We start from the raw sequence: 18,784 nt of genomic DNA, 5'->3' as shown, positions 1-18,784 counted from the left end.
CCCAGTTGTAATATCTTGCAAAATAATAGTAAAATATCACAACCAGAAGATTGACACTGATATAATCCATTGATCTTATTCAGATCTCACCAGTTCTACACATATTGCTTGCATCTGAGTGTATTTTATTCTACCCAGTTTTATCACGTGTGGGTTTGTGTATTCACCACCATGGTCACATTGCAGAATAGATGGGATTTACACTTCTAAACTCTTTGCCCTTTTGGCATCTCTTGCTATGCTTTTCAAATTGTTCTCCATGGAATCCTTAGAGTTCCACTCCTCCACCTCACTTCAGCTGGAGCAGGTTCATGTATACGTATTTTATATTTTGGGTTTCATAATAAGCCTTCATCTTGAGAATAAGTTCTTAGTTTAAAAGCAAAAAAAGAAAACAATTGATAATCTATAATAAATATACTCTTCATATTCAAATAATGTTACTTGGATGGAGGATTACACTTTTTCAAGGTACTTTCCAGTCCATTATCTATCTCTCTTAATTTGTAAACAGCTGATTACGTGACTGAATTAATGAAAAAATGAAACACCCATATGATCAGTAGTTGAGGGCAGTTTAAGACAGGTATGGCCCCAGAGTCGCTGAGCTGTTAGAGAAGGAACCCTGGGCTCCAGCGCACAACCTCTGCGTTCCTATGGGAGGGGCTGCAAGCTCTCTGACATGTGTCCCACTCTGTCCCTCAGCCACCAGAACTGAAAATTAAAAACTTTTTTTGAAGGACAGGATTTGTTCTAGAACAGGTGACTTCAGCATTGTGCCTAGTAGTATTACAGAGGTGGGAAAGCCTTGTTGTATAAGATGGATTATTTCGTGCTCATCACTTGGCATGCAACAAGGATTGTGATGAATTCCATGGAATCTCATTGGCTTTATTGGGGAAATTTACAAGGCAAAAATGAACAAGAAAAGAGGACAAATGGTCCAATGTTTTCTGCTGGACACACCATAGGTGGATATTTCAAGGAAGGGAACTTGCCCCCTTGCTGCTCTCCTTATTGGACAAGAGTGACAAGGGTCTAGTTGGGGGGAGGATAATCAGACTTCTTGGGTATCCAGTCTGGGGTTAGATACTCACTCTTCACAGGAGTGGCCTGGCAGAGCCAGTTGTCCAGCACCTGAGGACCTTGGGTTCGATGGAATGGAGAAACAAGTCCCATGAGAAATTTGGGTGCAGCTATTTCTATGGGGAGGAGGTGAGAAACTCAGACCCCAGTCGCTTGTTGTCCAGGCAACCCAGAATGAGCTATCTAGGTCAGTTTTACACAATCTTGGTTGTGGCCCCACAAGTCTTATTCATGTTTATATTTCCAGCAATTAGCACAGAGCCTGGCATCTGATAGGTATACGAGCACACCTAATGATTTAATGAACAGATGTACTTCTGTGCCAGTAGAAAAAAAATGATTTTGTTCTTGCTGATGAAATGAGAGTAAGGCTAATAATAAATGTTGCTTACATTTCTTGAATCCATGAAAGTCTGTATGTAGGCTCTGCCTCTACTTTCGTAAAACCTTTCTGAAGACTCCACAACTCTACGAGAAGGCTCCCTGGCTCAGGCAAGTGCCACTTCTACTGAATTTCTACCATTTCCTTGCAGTTCTGGCAAATAAGGCATTGTCTGGTCTGAGACACTTAGTAAAGGAAGTCTCTGCAGGCAGCAGCTCTGGAATTTCCCACAGCCGCTCCTCTAACAAGTTTTTTAAATATTCAGTACTTTGATTGAATTAGATGCAAAGTATAATGGGAAGTTAGCTACTTTTGGTAAATTTTTTATGAAAACAATTTGAAAAATTACATCCCTTAAACAATTGTCTCTAGGACAGTATTTTCTAATCTCTTCCCCTCTGAAAAACCCTTTAAGGATCATTTGCCGACCCCCCAACCTCCCCAGAATCCCTGTTTTGAAAGATTTTGTTTCTAAACAAACACATTTGTCAAATATTAATGAATTTATCTTCCCAAGAGGAAACCAAGAAGTCCAAATTTTTTTCTAAAAGTCATCCTGAGGCTTTGAGTAAACAAAAAATTACTTTAAAGCTTCCTAAAAACTGAAAATAGCTAGAGGATTTCTCCTCTGCCCTCTCAGGCAGTGGTTATTACTTTCCTAAGCTACTGGGCTTCTAGGTTTGAAATTAGCATTCCAGAGGGCACCAGGCCCGTAGCACAAGATTAACAAAAGCCTGTGACTTCTCCTAGATCTTCTGCTATTAATTTACCCTCTTGAATAAGTACTCTATGTGGCAGTTATTCCTGCCTCCAGTTCTCTCTGTCTAGGTGTCCTGCTGAGAGATGAGATTTTTGTCTGCCGAGCAGGCAGAGGCCAGACTTTAACCCCAGCTTTCTGTTAACATGATGTCACAAGAGAATTTTTCAACAAACAAACTGGCATATCTAAGCCTCTCACCTGAGGAGCTGTCCTTTAAGATGTAGAATAAGCCACTTGTCTCTGTAGATGAGCATCTTCACCATATTTTTGTTTGATTTGTGGTATGAAGTTGTTACTTTAGGATGGGGAAAAAATTCTCAAGCAAGAGCATAATAAAGTGGTAATACTTTTTCTAAAAGAAAATAAGGGAATTTTTATTACCTTCATTAATCACCGTAGCACTTTTTTGGGAAAAATTAGAATAAATAGGAGCTTGGAAATCTGACCTTGGCTGGTGTTAGAATGGAGAGAATCTGGTACTTCTTATTTTCTCATTCAGATTCTCAGTGTTCTGGGAAGCAGTTTGCTCAAGTTTCTTTTCTCCATTTAGCTCTCCTGAATGCCCAGCTTCAGTGCCTGGTTACTGCTGCCAAGGATCCTGTTGGCACATTCAGCTGCCATTCAGAGAAACAGCCCTCCACACCGCCTCGCGCTTGGAAGTCTGTCTTACAGCATAAAACAGGTGGAAGGACATTCTGCCTTTAGAGTTCTGATGGCATGTCTTGCTACTTCTATTGCCCAATGCCAAGAATGACAAAAATCTTTTGAGTATGTTTGGGGGTGGAAAGACCAGATATTACTGTGAATAGCAGTTAAGTTGCTGTTTGGGCAAGATTTCCAGGGCAGCTGCTGTTAACTTAGGCATCAATAACTCTTAACACTTGGCTCTGTTGCTAGGATGGGTTGATAGAAACTTCAGACAAATCATTTAAAAAATTATGATCTGGTGATACTGTTGAAGATATCACCGATCAACTTAAACACTGAATATTTGCTCGTATCATAATAGGAAGTACAATGAGTATATTAATCAACTAGGTTGCATTTCCATTTCCATTTCCATTGTACATATCTTCTGCTTTCAGTGAAGTCAATAGCATCTGCTGGCAAAAATTTGAACTGGTACAAGATATGCAATCTATAGCTACAAGCGAGACAGGATTACCTTGTTCATATGCGGACAATCTTATTTACACTAACAAGTTCGTCAGCTTCACAATGGAACTATAAATTTAAATTGTGAATTTGCCTGTTGTTTTTTAACCTATGTTTAATTTTTAATCTTGACATATATGTACACATACATAAACAATCTTCTTTATTTTTTTGTCTACAGAAAAAGACTGTTAGTATTCAAATGTGGTAGTTATTTTACACTAAATTAAATCTACACTTTGATAGAAGATAAAAATGTGACTAATTGAAATCAATTCCTGGAAGATGAAATCTCAGCATAAAGTTTTGTGAATATCAACACTGTCAGTTACATCTACTCAAGATTCCCTAGAACTTATTAATGTCTATCAGGCTTAAAAAAATAGTTGTGTGGTTTTGCCTTCATCCTTTCCTTTTTGTTGAACATATCCAGACCAATAATAAGAGATCCAATTGCCCCCATTTCAGAATGGGTTTACATGGGCATTATTGATACAGTAAATGATCCTGTATCACCAGCAAAGCATAGAATTAAAATTGACCTTGGCTTACACTGACTTATATTTTAATTTGGTTATTTGATTGCAACTTGAAGCTGGACGCACAGTAACAGCCATCTGGCCTGCCCCGTCTCTCTCTGTGATGGGCTCTCATTACCTTGGTTTACCTAGTGTCTCACGATTGTCTCAAGTCAAATTGCCTCCCTGAGTTAAAGCCCAACAGGGCCTCAGCTGTGATACTGACCAGTCTGGTCTGTCCTGCCCAGCAGCTGCCACTCACCTGTGCCAGCTTCTCTGTCATTCCTGGTGCCTGATCAGGCCCAGCAGCCTCTGCCAGTTTTGCTGTCCACTTCATAATCCATGCCTCAACAACTCCTATAGCGTCCTCTTCTGCCATCACATTTCTTTGACACCCTTGATTTTTGGCTCAGCTGCTGGCACTTGCATGCACCCACATACTGATAAAGCCAACCACAAGGTAAACCCTTGGCCCTACCACACTGACTCTGGTCCTTCCTCAGGGCCTTTGGACATGACACTGGCACTTGGTCTTCCTGGGATTCCAGTCTTGGCTTTCTACTTTTTCTTTGAGAATTCTTTCCCCCTGCTGCCTCGGTGAGTGCACCTTCTTCATTTGCTCTCAGAATTTACATTAATGGTGATGTCTCCTGCTTTGTGTTGCCTTGAGCTGGGCCAGCTCAGCAGGTCTCCAGGTCTGGCCCAGATTCACTTGACTGCTCTTGTTACCACCTGCTTATCTACCCTCCTCTATTGCAGGACGTTCTGTACATGTTGATAGTACTGCCTCTGTTTACCTGCTTAGGGTTTATATGCCTACAGATCAGTGCAGATGTGGCTAACTATAAGTGGGAAAAATGATGCTTACTGTGAGGAAAGAGTTCTGGGAAAGGAGGTGGGATAAGAGAATATCAGAGGAGTTGTTAGTAGAAGTGAGAATGAATAGGAGTGACATGAAAGAGTTTGGTGAGGAAAGTATGAGAATGAGATTGTGATTATTAAGTGAGCTGTACTTGTCCATGAATCCTATCTACTCAGAGCCTATTTAATCAGTAATATATCCTATACACTTAATGGACACAGTTTAACAACCCATCTGATTTAATGAATAAATACCCTAGAAGAATTATTGAGAATAAAATTAACAAAAAGTTCTCTGATTCCTTAAATGCAATTTGCTAAGGCTACAGAGGTAAGGCTATTACATAAAGCAGTAAAACTATAGCTTTAACGTGAATTTTTAGCATAATTTTATTTCCCCAAGAGATGATATAATTAGTGTCCATGGGTGCAAAAATCTTGAGAAACAATGGACTAAAAGGTTACATGATGAGGATGGTTTTCCAGAAAAATAGATGGTTCTACATAAAATAGGACAAAATAGAGCAATTCCCCATAGCAATAATTATAATTGTTCCTCCACTAAAAGTTGGAAAAAACAGACTGTTCAAAGGCAAATCATCATAGTAATCCATTATTCATAGAAATTTATATTTAAAAAAAACTACAACAGCATATTGGCCAAAGAGTTATTAGATAATTGGACAATTATCAAAGTTATTTTCACAGCTTTTGCACTTATGTTGTTTCTACCCCTGATAACACTTTTAAATTTACTTCAAGGTGAATGATGGTTCAGAAGTATTTCCTATTGATTCTTTTGAAGTTGTGGACAGGAGTTTGTAGGATTGACAGGATGAAGGAGGTAGAAGGGGCAGCATTTTTGTGTTACTATAAACCTTTCACTGTTCTAAGGAAGATTACATATTTGATTACACTCAGCTATTTTCCATACTTAGTTATTATTTATATCTGCAATGAGGAATTCAAAAATCCTCCAAAATTTAAATAGTCTGATAAAAGGGTGAGGGAGGATTCTGCAGGATTCTCAAATAAAAGAGACCTATCCTTATATCTGAAGGGCCTAGGAACAGTAACTGAAACTGCCAAATAATCTGCAGGTGATTCTAATGCCATATGTTCACGTCCACAGTCCTCACAATTTGCCAATGTGGAATCCCTACAGAATGCCCCTGAACCTGCATGACGAAATGGATCATGGAAGTGGGTTCTATTTCCCCATAAAAGCAATGTCACAGTTGGGGCAGGGACCTATCACTCAAGGGCACAGAAGTAAATAGGTTATAGATGTGAACAAAATGTGTGATGAAGACAAAATTATAACTATACATCTATATACTAATTTAAATACTTAGATATACTCTATGTCCTAAAAATAATGGATGTTCATGCATTATGCACTTTCTTTATCCAAGTAGTGTGATAAAAATTGATTTTGTGCAGAAAATGAAATTCTACTAAAGCATGTGACTTAAATTTAAGTTTTTATAATTTTTACTTAAATATTTTACAGATCATTGAAAAAATTAGCATTAAGGGGACCCAGTCCAACTGATTCGGTTTATAGATGAGAAAAGTGAGAGCCCAGAGAAATTAAATAAATTACCAAAGACAGCAGAGTAAGGACTAGACTGTAAGATCACTATTCCTAGAATAAGACCTCTCTGCCAATCTTGCAGCCAACAAGCTCAGGGATGCGTTTACAGGTCTTCAAAAGATGTAGAAGCACTTTTGGGAAACTACTTGAATGCTAAGGTCATCTTCGAAAGCTATGGGAGAAAGTCTAAAAATATACCTTTTTTCTTAATTTCTCTGTGATAACAGAAGGAATTAAAATCATGGTTACTTTTCAAAAAATTGTCTGCAATTCCTCATTCTCTCCATTAGACAGTAAACTTTTGTATGGCTAACCTGCAGAATGAATAAGCAAAGGCAGAGAAAGCTGAGGTGCAGATCTAAAGAAAAATTAAGACTGATGGTGAATATAGCAAAATGGATAATACATAAAAATACAATGTTCAAGTAAAAAAAAGCAAATTGCAGAAGACTATATACAGTATGATGCTATTTTTATCAAAGGTTAAAACATTCATTTATATGTATTGTATTTAGAAATACATACATATGTTGTCAAACTATAAAAATATGCATGAATGATAATCACCAAAGTCACGATAGAGGTTATTTCTACGGAAGGATGATGTGGAGTGGAGTTGGGAGAGATGGTACAAGGGATTTCATCTGTATCTGAAAATACTTTAATTGCTTTAAAAAAATTCTAAGCAAAGTGCTTGGGCAAATAAGGAAAAATGTTAAAATTTGACTTGGCTGGATGATAGGTACCTGTAAGTTCATTGTATGATTCTTTATAGTTGTCTGTATTCTGGAAACACCTCCTTATTAAAATAGAAAGAACAGTGGACTCAAACTGCAACAAGAGAGGACTGCATATTTGCACAAATACATAAGACATTTAGGAATATTTAAATACATTTTTTATTTAAATCTTTATCAATATAAGTCTACTTAAGAATGTAGATTTAGGCTCATTTAAGAGTTATGTAACTCAGATATAAACTGGTGTCTTATGGGGTCCAGGCACTGCAGAATCTCATTCAAAAAAACATATCTAATTTCAGCATCCCTGAGAGAAAATGAAGCCTGTGGGGTGGATGCAACTGGTGCCATTTGGCTCCCACACTTTGGAAATACCCTTGCTTTTGACAGGGGAGATAGTACTGTTAACATATATGATAGCCAGAAAAAGGATTTGACCCACCGTAAGGATATATGACATGACTGGGCTTTTGGGATTTTGAGTGAATTTACCTCCTCTTGGTAGGATGATACCTGAAATTCACCTTCTCTCCCTAATCATCAATCAGATTCCTCACTTCTCTCGCTTTCTGCAGAGAACTCTATGAATTACATGAGACTAATCATTCCCAAACCTGAAATCCAAGACCCTTCCTTCTTCTTCCTCATCTATTTGAATATATTTTAAATGATGTATTTTCCAACTCATGACTATATTTTTCCTGATAAGGTGAACTTGATATTTAAATTCTACTTTCTCATTTGAAGTTTTGTTGTCTACACGAAGGCCTGTTTTTAGTTGCTCTATTTATAGTTTATAGAATAAAAAATATGTTCTCTAATTTCACCGCTGTTTGAATTCAAATATTTTTCCTGTAATTCCACCATTCATTAGTTTCCCCAAATGGATTAGTAAATGTTATACAGCTAATTTATTAAATAATAGTGATTACTCACTCAAGTGTTTAATTGTATCCACATTCAGGGGCACCTCAGACTTGGAACCACTGAAATTCCTTTCCTCTGATGGAATGATTCAGGGGTAAAGGAGAATTCTTAAAACAATTATTCTCATTAAAAAATTATATACTCAACCTACCAAAAGAAAAGAGACAGCAAAAAAAGATAAAAATGGGGATAGGAGATTGAAAAAGGAATAGAACACAGAAGAAAATGGCAGAATTGGGGTAGAAAAATTAGACTTAAAGAAGGCAGGATGCAGAAAAGTTAATCATAAAAGACAAAATGCAACTGTCATCTGGAAATACAAAATGGGGTCAAGTTTCTAAATTACGGTCAGTCCCAAAGGAGTAGATCTTTGATCCCAGGGAGGAGAGCATTAGCTTTAAAGATCCCTTATCCAGGGGCCAGCTCTACATAGTTATGGGTTATTTTTGTCTTTTTCTTCTATACAAGAGTCTTACCAGTCACATCTGTTAGAGGTAGAAACTACCAGCAATGTAGCTTTCTACCTTTCTAAAATTTCGGATATTCTTGTCTAGCAGTAAATTTTCTGGTTTTTACTTCAATTATTTCATTACAGGACTCTGAAAGTGGAAGCTATGAAGTAACCAGCATGTCACAAATGAAGAATTTCTGGTTATCTTCTTTAGAATTTTTGGTTCTGATTAAAAACTGGAATAAAAGATGAAATGTTAAGGAAAAAAAGCTTTCTCCCTTCTCTCTACGACAAATCAAATGCCCAGTTAGCTAAAAACATAAGAAAATATTACACACATGAGCAGAACTGTTTCTAAATAAAATGTCCAGAATGTAAATGCTGCATCAGTTTCCAATTAAGCATTCTGTAAATAAAGCCTTGCTCTTCATCTGTTTTCACTGGAAACTTACATCACAGGGAACGTAGTGAATCAGTAGAGCCACCAAGTGGCTAATGTGCTTAACTGCAGCAATGGTGCATTTCTTGGCATATTTCTTGTTTCCTGTTTTGCAAATGAGTGTATTTCCTCTTGAAAATATGACACTAAGTATCTCTAGGGAGAAACTTAATAATATAATAATAAATATGAAATCCATAACTTGATTATCACTCTCAAATTAGGTCTTCTAAAAAACTGAAGAATTTGTTAGCAAGCAACTTTTAAAAACAGAAAGAAAAATACTCAATTCTGTTTGAATTAGTTTTAAAAATTATATTTTTGATTTTATTTTTAAATAAAATACATTTAAATTTCATGTATTTTTAAAACATGAAAGTAGGTTCCTTTTTTTAGGCCTAATTTTCATTTCAGGTAAGATTAAGATTCTTTATAGAGATTAAAACCTCAAACATTAATTTAAAGTCTGAACATGTCTTTCCAACTCCACTCAAATTACACTACTACTTCAAAATATAAGGGCTTATTAAAAGAACTGGTTGCCCCTAATCCAGCCATGACTTTTTGATAGTTTACTGTGAGTTGAAACAAAATGAACTGAATGACATACAGCAAATTTAAAACTGCATGACCACATATTTTATATTAATAGGTGGACTAAAGCAAGTTAAAATGAATAATACCAAATCTAACTTATTGTCAACTGATTAAAAAAAATAATGGTCAGTGTATATCAATAATGACAAAATGTTCACCCCTTTGACTTATGATTAATAATTCTCCTGGAAATATATTTTAAGAATAAGGGCTAAGCATACCAAGATATTTATTGGAGCATTATTTTTAATAATGGAAAATTGTAAATTCACATATCTAACCCTTGAGAAACATAAAATTATGGCATGTTGATATAGTATTATATTTTGAAACTCCATTTGGTAAATATGACTATGTAGGAATTAAAAAGTAATCAGATAGAAATAAAAAAGAATTTACAGAAATGCTTATAAGTGAAAAAAGGAATTTCTAAAACTGTGTATGCATGCTATTGTTACAACTTTATAAAACTATATACATACATAAACTCATAAATATGCATACATATATAATGAAAATTGGAAGACATGAAAAATGATAGTTGCTGATTTAAGATGGCAAGATTATAAAAAGATTAAAATTTTTATTAAGTTAAAAAAGTAAGTTTTTAATAAAAGAAAATCATAGCTGATTTTTAAAAATCCTATGAAATAACACTCAAAAAATATTTTGTTGATAAATAAAATGAGACCCCTATCCAAAATAGCAATTTCTACAGGAATTTTGAGAAGAACTGGAGAACCAATATATAAATGGTGGGGAACAAAGAAAATCTTCTCCAGTATGAATCTGAGAAAAAGTACCAATTTATGCTGAACTTTCTTTTCCTTCTTTAAGTTCATTTACTTTCACAGGTTTTTTGGCATCCTCACAAATGCAAATGGGTTTATAGGAGATTGCCTCAAAATTTCCCCTTCCTGAAGTGTTATGGTATTAGCTGCAATGTGGCGGGACAGTGCATAAAAGATGGTCATGTTAACCAAAGAAAGACTTTCATAGATACAAAATAAAAAGCTACATGCATACAATAATTGTAGGAGATTCCACACATATATGCAATAACAAATAATAGATTAAAATACTGAGTTTGGCAGAGGAGTTAGAAGGAGAATGCCCGTGGCATGGCCAATCATTAAATGACAACAGAAAGTGCATAAAAGTAAGAATTAGGTAGATTGTCAAAATTCCTGTGGTTGTTTTTCTGAGTAGATAACAAACAAGTTTATAGTTATCAGGGATGCTGCTTTTAGCTACCTGAGATTCCTAGCAGAGGTTTGATGAGTGACATCCCTCATCACTTCTGAACTTTGTCCTTGTGACAATTATGTAATCTTTTTGCCATCCTCATGGTATATCTCCTCAATATGGCCCAGATTTCTATCCTGTAGTTCTCCCAGACACTTTACTGTAGTCTATTATGGCACACATGAAAAGAACATAGATGGTCATCCCAAAATCCTATAGAAGTGGAAGCTAAAAGTGGTGCTAAATAGAAACAAATGGGAGATGCCATAAAATTCATGGGCTTTTGTATTAACAGCTCCATCAATTATTAACTTGGGCAAATTACTTAATTTCTCTACAGCTCATTCCCCTCCTCTGTACAATGAGTATTATCATTTAGTTGATAATATTTAGTGTTATTATGCAATGGGGATTGTGCTGGGCAATAGTGATTAGCGATAGGGAGCTCACAGCCTAGGGAGGCAGACTTATCACAAGATAATCATATGTGATAAAGGCAATAGCATATTTCACATGGAAGCATAGAGAAAGCATCTAAGGATGGGATAAGCTAAGTTTGAAAGTGGGGCTCAGGGTTAATCTTGAAGAGATTCAAAGAGATCATATATAAAAGCACCTAGCACACTTCACATCTGTAATAGGCACTCCACTAACATTAAGTTGCTCTGTCTTCATTCTGGAGTGATCTTGGTTACAAATTTTTTCAAGAGAACTGAGTATTTTGCACTAGGCAACATCAAAGTTGGGAAACATAATTCCCTTCAGGGACATAAAAATCCTGCATTCTTTAAGAATGAGTGTTACAAAGACTATGCTCAAGAAGCTGTCCTGTTACTCTCTAAAGCCTGTAATTTAACAAGTTTTCTTACTCAAAGATAGCTTGGTATTTCAACTACTCAACCTAGTTTACAAACCCCAGAGAGTCAAGAAGAGTAATACACAAAGAAAGAAACTACAAAGGGGAAAAAATGTGAACTTAGCCAAGTATTTTGGTCTTTTCTCTTTAACAGTTATGTAATTATTTAAAAATTATTATGCATGTTTTTGGAAATACTTTTCAAGATAATATAAAAAGTACAAAATCTTTTAGAGCAAAATGTTTAGAATGAATGAATGAAACAGGTTTCTAGCATACAGTATTTGGAGTACTCAACTTAGCTGTCATTCCTTCTGGGTTTGCTCTTGTCATTCAAGCCAATCAATTATTCTCCTGGCCCTAGATCTGGCCTCAGAATCTTAACACAATTAATTAGGAAGCCATACCAATATAATGAAATAACTGTATTTTACTGGAAGTGGAATGAGAGGGATGGTGGATGGTGTGATGAAAAAGGATGAGGTTGCCCTTCAGAATGGCACAGTGAGAAACAGTCATTGATAAGGGGGAGACAGAAATACATGCCTGGAATTGTGGGGTCCATCCTTATCCTTGCCCCCTGCAGCACAGCTGGGCCTCTCACTGGTGGCTAAAAGGAAAGAGTGTCAGCTGTGCCTTAGGAAAGGCAGTGGATGGTTTTAATGAACATATCTTGGGGAACGTGAGGAATAGTTGGAAAAGGCTGAGGAAAAGAAGAATCATGGCAAATTACTGTTTGCTTTCTGCAAATTGTACCTGGCCCACTTTGATATAGCCAGTCACATGTGTTCCCTCACTTCCCTCTTCTACTTTTTGCTGAGACATAAACTAGCTGGGTTGCAGACAGGCCTGGGGCACTTCCCTTACTCTATTTTGTCTTATAGTCACTTGTGTGCTTCTTATTTTCTCCTCCTAAATTGCATATTCCTTGAAAGCAAGTACATCTTACTATTCTTTGTGTCCTCTGTAACAGTGACTAGCACAAATATTAATGTAAGTGGTGGACATTAAGTACTTTTGTAGTTGAGCTAAGAATGCATGTGCCTCTCTGTATGTAATGGTCTCTGATTCAAAGCATATACTGCATATACAAACTCCCATCCTTTCAGGTGCTGCCTGCCAATGACACTGTGACTGTGGAGTTTATCTCACTGGCTGCCTCCCCTTCAGCCATACCTGGTCTACAAATGAGAGCAACCACAGAGCTTTATGAGGATGTGGGTACTCCCCCACTAATGTATTTCCCAATGCCTTAGTGAAGTGGTGTCTTCTGGGCCTTCTCATGGAATGTGAGATGGGCGGGTGTGCACGTAACACATGGCACAGTTCAACATTTCTGTCTCCCTAGGCCCTTGGATTCCTTTATCTACATTACATCAGGAAAGCTCTGGTATCTCAGCAGTATGTAGGCCATAGTTGAGTCCAGGTTTTTGTCAATCAATCAATAAATTGTGAGAGCCATCTTCAGCTTCATGAAGGTGGCTCTCACAATGTGTACCTGTCTCTGTGAATCAGGGTGAGATTTAACCTAGTTGTAGGTCTAGTGACATTAGTAGGTGGTTACGGTGGGTCTTGAGAAGAATGAACATCCCCTTTGAAGAAATCTGTCCTAGGTGAGGTTATCACAGTTTTTAAGCAAAGGAAAGCCAGTCAGTCTCAGGGCAAGCTACTTTCACCAATAGAGGAGGCTTAGAGAGATTTGTAGTTTTGTCAGTTTCATCTGGGTCCATGCAGATGACTCCATTCCAGGTCTCAGCATCCCATTTTTTCTCATTCAATGCCCTAACTTTCGTGTGAAAAGTATGATGAAACTGTGATTCAATTACTGCTGTAATTCAGCAACCCATAAAATTTTGTGCTTGATCTTCAACAGTGTCATCCCTGTGTCTGTAATCACTGAAAGATCCTTTTATAGCTGTCATGGAAGCATTCTGATCTTAGGCTGTGACTTGAGCTGAGAGATGAAAGACTTGAGCTTGTCATTTTCTTTCTGTAAGTGCTAATGTGCACTCAGAAGAACCCATCCCATATCACTGTCCTTATAGACATCTCAACTGCCATAGTGGCCAAGAGCAGCCACACTCAGGCAGTCCCTTGCTTTAGCTGGCATGTGACCACAGTCAACCACAGATGATTGTTTGACTAATGCAAGGCCTCATTTCATTTCCCACTGGGTAGGAGCTCAGCCAAAGCTTCCTGAATTTTTTTTGTGTCTATCTCCTGGGACCCTACTGAATACCAATTCTGTATTATTCAGGGTCCAATCAAGAGATGGATATCAGCGTTGTGGAACGCAAGGTTAAACATAAAGGATTACTATTTATAACAGAGTTGGAGTGAGAAGAAGGTGGCTAGCAAAGTGCAAAAAAAATTCTAAAGAATATAGGAGAATCAGATATCAGTATCATCTACTGCTGTTAGGGCTGAGATAGACTCTCATTGAAGAAGTGGCTTTGGTTCATTTGATGTCAGAGAAGTTCACTCAGGGTACAAAGCTGCCTAAGCGGTGTGAGGGGAAGCTGTTCATGGAGGGTATTGCACTGCAGGTACTCCCCTGTGAAGCCATTTGAGGGGTTCCAAGGAAAGCTGATCATAGGATTTGCCTGCAAAGTTGCCTGAGAGGGTTCTGGAGAGGTTGTTCACGGGAGGTGTTACACATTGCTGGCTACTGGGCACTGCTGGGACTGGGAGCTGCAGAAGCCACATGTGCTGGAAGAGCCTGCCGAAAGGAGCACACTGTACTACACAGGTAGAGACACTTCTTCCTCTAGTGTCCCTCCAGTGCCCTCTACTGACAAAGCTTAATTTCATGACACCTGGACAAGGAGAAATATTTACAGGCAATGAAGATGTTTTTGGACCCTTGAGACAATAACTTAGTAATTGGCTCAATAACCTTTTTCTAAACTGGAAAAACCTGACAATGAGGATTGGATTTTATTGGTGGCTCTGAAAGGTGTTAAAATTGGCCCCTTGGAGGAACTGATAAAAACTGTGGATTCTCCCTCTATATAAATGCACATGTGTACATATGTACACAGTAGATGATTCAGGATATATCTCCAAAGCCAGATTAAGAACTCCTGGTTAGGTCAATGTCTGTTTTCCAGATTCAATTTAGTGATTACTTTCAATGTTATTTGACTATAGAATAGCAAATCCCCAAACTCAACTAAACTATATTGGCTTTTAGCAACAAAGATGAACATTTACAAACATTTGAGAAATACAGCCAATAGTGTTAAATAGTTCTAATTTCGTGGGGAGGAAATTGGTGAAAGATCTCTGAGAAGAGAGAGGCTGAAAGCTAGAGGCAGGGCAAGCAGTTGTGGAACGCTGCAAGGCTATTACTGGCATTTGGACCTGGTTGGTTGGTTACAGAAGGAATGGGGTATCTCTTAGGACCTGCTTTGCTTTGCAAAGTTACATTATAGTAGCTGGGTTCCAATATGTGACTGATGGCTCCTACCTCCTGGTATTCATGCTCTTACATACCCTCCTTTCACACCGACTCTTTGTGACCAGGAGAGTACCAAGAGGTGACAGTGGATGATTTCTGAGGATAAGCCATGAAAGGCACTGCAGCTTCTTAGTCTCTTGGATCACTCATTCTGGGAGAATCCAGCTGCCATGCTGTGAAGACACTCAAGCAGTCCTATGCAGAGACCCTCGTGGGAAGAAACTGAGACTTCACACCAATAATCAGCCCAATTTAACAGCCTTCTGAGTGAGCCACCTTGGAAACAGAATCTCTAGTCCCAATCTTCAGATAACTGAATGACTGCTGAATCTTGGCTACAATTTCATGACTCAACCCAGAAGCACTGCTAAGCTACTCCCAAAATTCTGACTGCACAGTTTTGGGTGTAATTGTTTTGTAGCAATAGATAATTGATACATTTAGGTTAAAATTCTTTACAGGCTGAAAATGTAGGGGATTTGCTCATTCCCTCCTTCTTTTATTACCTAAACAAATCACTGAGACACTATTTAGCTACAATTTTCTCTAAGCATTATTACAAAGAAGTTACTAGATTGAGTCATCAGAGAAATTAGAGACTTCTGTCTTAGCCAGGTCACTCTAAGTATTGACTAGACATATTCTTTCTGAAAAGCAGGAAATTCAACTACTAACCAGCTCATGAAGATTTCTATTAATACAGAAGTGTCCTTATGAAGACTACTAGGGAAATCACAACATGTCTAAATGCTTATTGTGATCACCATAATTGATGGGGGATATACAAACTAGCGTCCAAAGGTCAGTATTCTGAGTGATCTGGAAACTCTTCTTAAGGATGGTTGAAATATCTAGGGCTGTTATGTCTGGAAAAGACAGAGAGCATTCAGCAGTTATCTACTTGAAGGGCTGGCATGTGGAATGAGAGAAAACGTATTTTGGATTTACCAAGAGGAGAAAAGTGGCCTAATGACAAGTTACAGGAATGCAGATTTTAATTCACTTGTAACAACCAGGGCTGTTTAACAACAGGTCACACTCCAGTGAAAACTATGGCATGTCTTCTCCCTGGAAGAGTTTAAGTCAAAATTAGCTGATTGCCTTTCAGAGATGTGGTTAAGAGTGATTCTGGTAGTACTTGGAGTACTGACCTAGGTGGCCTCTCAGATGTTGTTTTGAAAGCCTTTTCCTCCAGAATGTATCTTGTTATGCACAAGTATCTTTAAGTAAGAAAGTTCAGTGTTGTGGGAAGACTGCATTATGGAGGAATTAGAACTATATTTGGGAGTTACTAGTTGTGTAACTTAGAGCAAGACACTTAGCTTTTCCAAGCTACATTGTTCTAACTCTCAGGGCTGTTCTCTGAGAATTCATTAGTTGGCATATCATTCAAATCACCAATTTGGCACTTAATGCATATGTGGTTTTCTTCCTTCTATTTTCTACAGTATGGTTTATAAATCAAACATCTGGGACCAATTAAGATTTTGAAAGTGCAATGTTAAAATAGGGTAATTTTTCTAGGCTTCAAGTGTAGGATTTCTTTTATTTTTAAAGAATAAACTTGATTAAGATTTGATTAGATGCTTTGTAGCAAAGAAACTTAAAAAAATAAAAAAGACAAGTTTGGCTTAAGTAGAAATAGAAGGAATCAGAAGCCAGATGTCCAGTATCATCTTTGAAATTTGCAACTGCAAGATCATCACTTGACTAAAGGCTTTCCTCCTAAGACAGTTATCAAAAACAAAACCAAGAAACAACATTGCAAACTATATTATTCAGCATCAGAGTATTTTACCTTCCTGGGAGCTATTCCAAATTTCAGTAAGAAAAGCTCAGTAACAAATACTTTATTTTTAATTTTTAAAAGAAACTGGAAACTCACAGATGAGTCAAGATATGCTTTTTTAGCTGTCCTCATTCCCACCATAGTGAGTAAAAGAATTGAAAATAAACATCCCACAAATACTGGAAATCAATTTTTATTACAAACTATTTTATTTAAATCTGCTTAATTTTTTTTAACAAAGAAAGCTACACCATAGGCAAAAATCACCTGAATTACTGAACTAGCTACTTAGATTCTGTGTACAGAAGAGCTAATATTGTTAAAGGAGATTTAGTCTTAACAATCACAAATCCTTTATTATTGGCATTGTACTCTTAAGCATTCCCATTACAGGCTGTCTTTAAATAATAAATGTTAACTGAAATACACAATTGTTCTTTCACATGTCCATTTCTTATCTGCAACATGTACAATTTAGATAGGCAGCTCAATGCTCCTAACAGCCTGAGTAACCGCTGTCTTACATTCCCTCAGTGCTATTTTTCCTAACCCAAGTTCCAAGTTAAGCACTATCAATATTTTGGGGACCATCCTTTCCTATGTTGTTCTATACGCATATATAATCGTTAAGTTTAACAAAAATGGGATATTTACGTAGTTTTTATTGTAGCCTAGTTGAACAGCATCAAAGCCATGTTTAGCTGCATAATTAGGTAGCTGTAGAGTAAAAAAAAAATTTGTTAGGTAGTTATCATTTTTATAACCATATATTTCAATCTTTTGAATGTTTATTACATTTTTAAATGTTTTTGTACATATGCTAGTAAACCTTTCTTGGACTGTGATTTTAAATAGTGCTTATCACAGTGAAATGCATACTGTCTTAATGATTATTAATGTAATTTCAATAATGTACATTTCACAGTGCCAAGTGAGATGATCACAGTACTCTGAAGGATTCCTGGAAGTCTGAGGCACAAGCATTGACAACAGCTGCAGGGTTGGGTTGGCGGTCGTTGTGGTTGGGGAGATTTCTGGGCTTTTACAGGAACTGGATAAAAAAAGAAGTCTTAGGGCAGGCAGTTAGGACTTACAAGGATGCCTCGAAGGACCCAGCCTCTTTCAATTTTTCTCCTTTGGGATCTTAGGAATGTAGCCTTTGTTCTTGTTGCTTCATGACTGAACTATGGCTGCTGCCCCCCAACCATTACATTCCTCTAGGAACAAGGACGGGTGTGGGGCAAGGATGAGCTCTGGTCTGTAGAACACGTCCAGCTGAAAGCTTTTCTGAAAGCCACAGTAGCAACTTTTGTTTCATTAGCTAGAACTGTGTCAGATGGCTGTCCCTGGATGTAAGGGAATCTGAAAAGCTAGAATTAAGTTAAGGTTCCATTAGGATGACTAGATACTTGGTAGAAAAGTACCCGCGTCTGATACAGAAAATAGGAGTCGTAGCACACTGTACCCATTCCAAAGAAATAAAAGGGAAACTCACTCTTATTTCAGAAGAGCACTGAGAGACCCTAAGATACGGGAGGTGTTCTACTACAAAGACCAAGGTGGAGAAGAGGGTATAAGGGATCCTCCTGCATTAGCTATTGAGAGGAAGTTTTCCCGTGGTCACTAACCCTTCTGATGCTAAGAGGGAAAGAGAGTAGCTCCCCAACGCTCCCTGTATTATCTCCTTGCATTTTCCTTACGTGGAAGCCTAGAGTTGTGAAAAATGCACATCTAACTTTAACTTACTGACCTGACTCTGGACTTAAGCTCTGCCTTACAATGTGTAAGCCAAAAAACAGAAAAATACCACTGCCATCCTTCTTCATCTCCCGATGCACTAAACACACAGTAGGTACTCAGTAAACATGTTATTTTTTGTGAAGACTAAGAGGAAAAAGATGGAAATTAACTTCTGAAAGGC

General features: G+C 37.4%; 1 long non-coding RNA gene across 1 annotated transcript; it reads left to right on the top strand.

Moving 5' to 3' along the window:
- The first annotated feature begins 2,616 nt into the window (after positions 1–2,616).
- LOC118918555 (uncharacterized) lies at positions 2,617–3,940 on the top strand. Its single transcript, XR_005027178.2, has 2 exons — positions 2,617–2,910; positions 3,565–3,940. It is a non-coding gene; the product is annotated as an uncharacterized LOC118918555 (long non-coding RNA).
- Positions 3,941–18,784: the final 14,844 nt, after the last annotated feature.

The sequence above is a fragment of the Manis pentadactyla genome, chromosome 7 (assembly GCF_030020395.1).
Source record: "Manis pentadactyla isolate mManPen7 chromosome 7, mManPen7.hap1, whole genome shotgun sequence".
Classification (NCBI taxonomy): Eukaryota; Metazoa; Chordata; class Mammalia; order Pholidota; family Manidae; genus Manis; species Manis pentadactyla.
The sequence above is the reverse complement of the archived record's forward strand: the minus strand, read 5'-3'. Positions and strand labels throughout refer to the sequence as shown.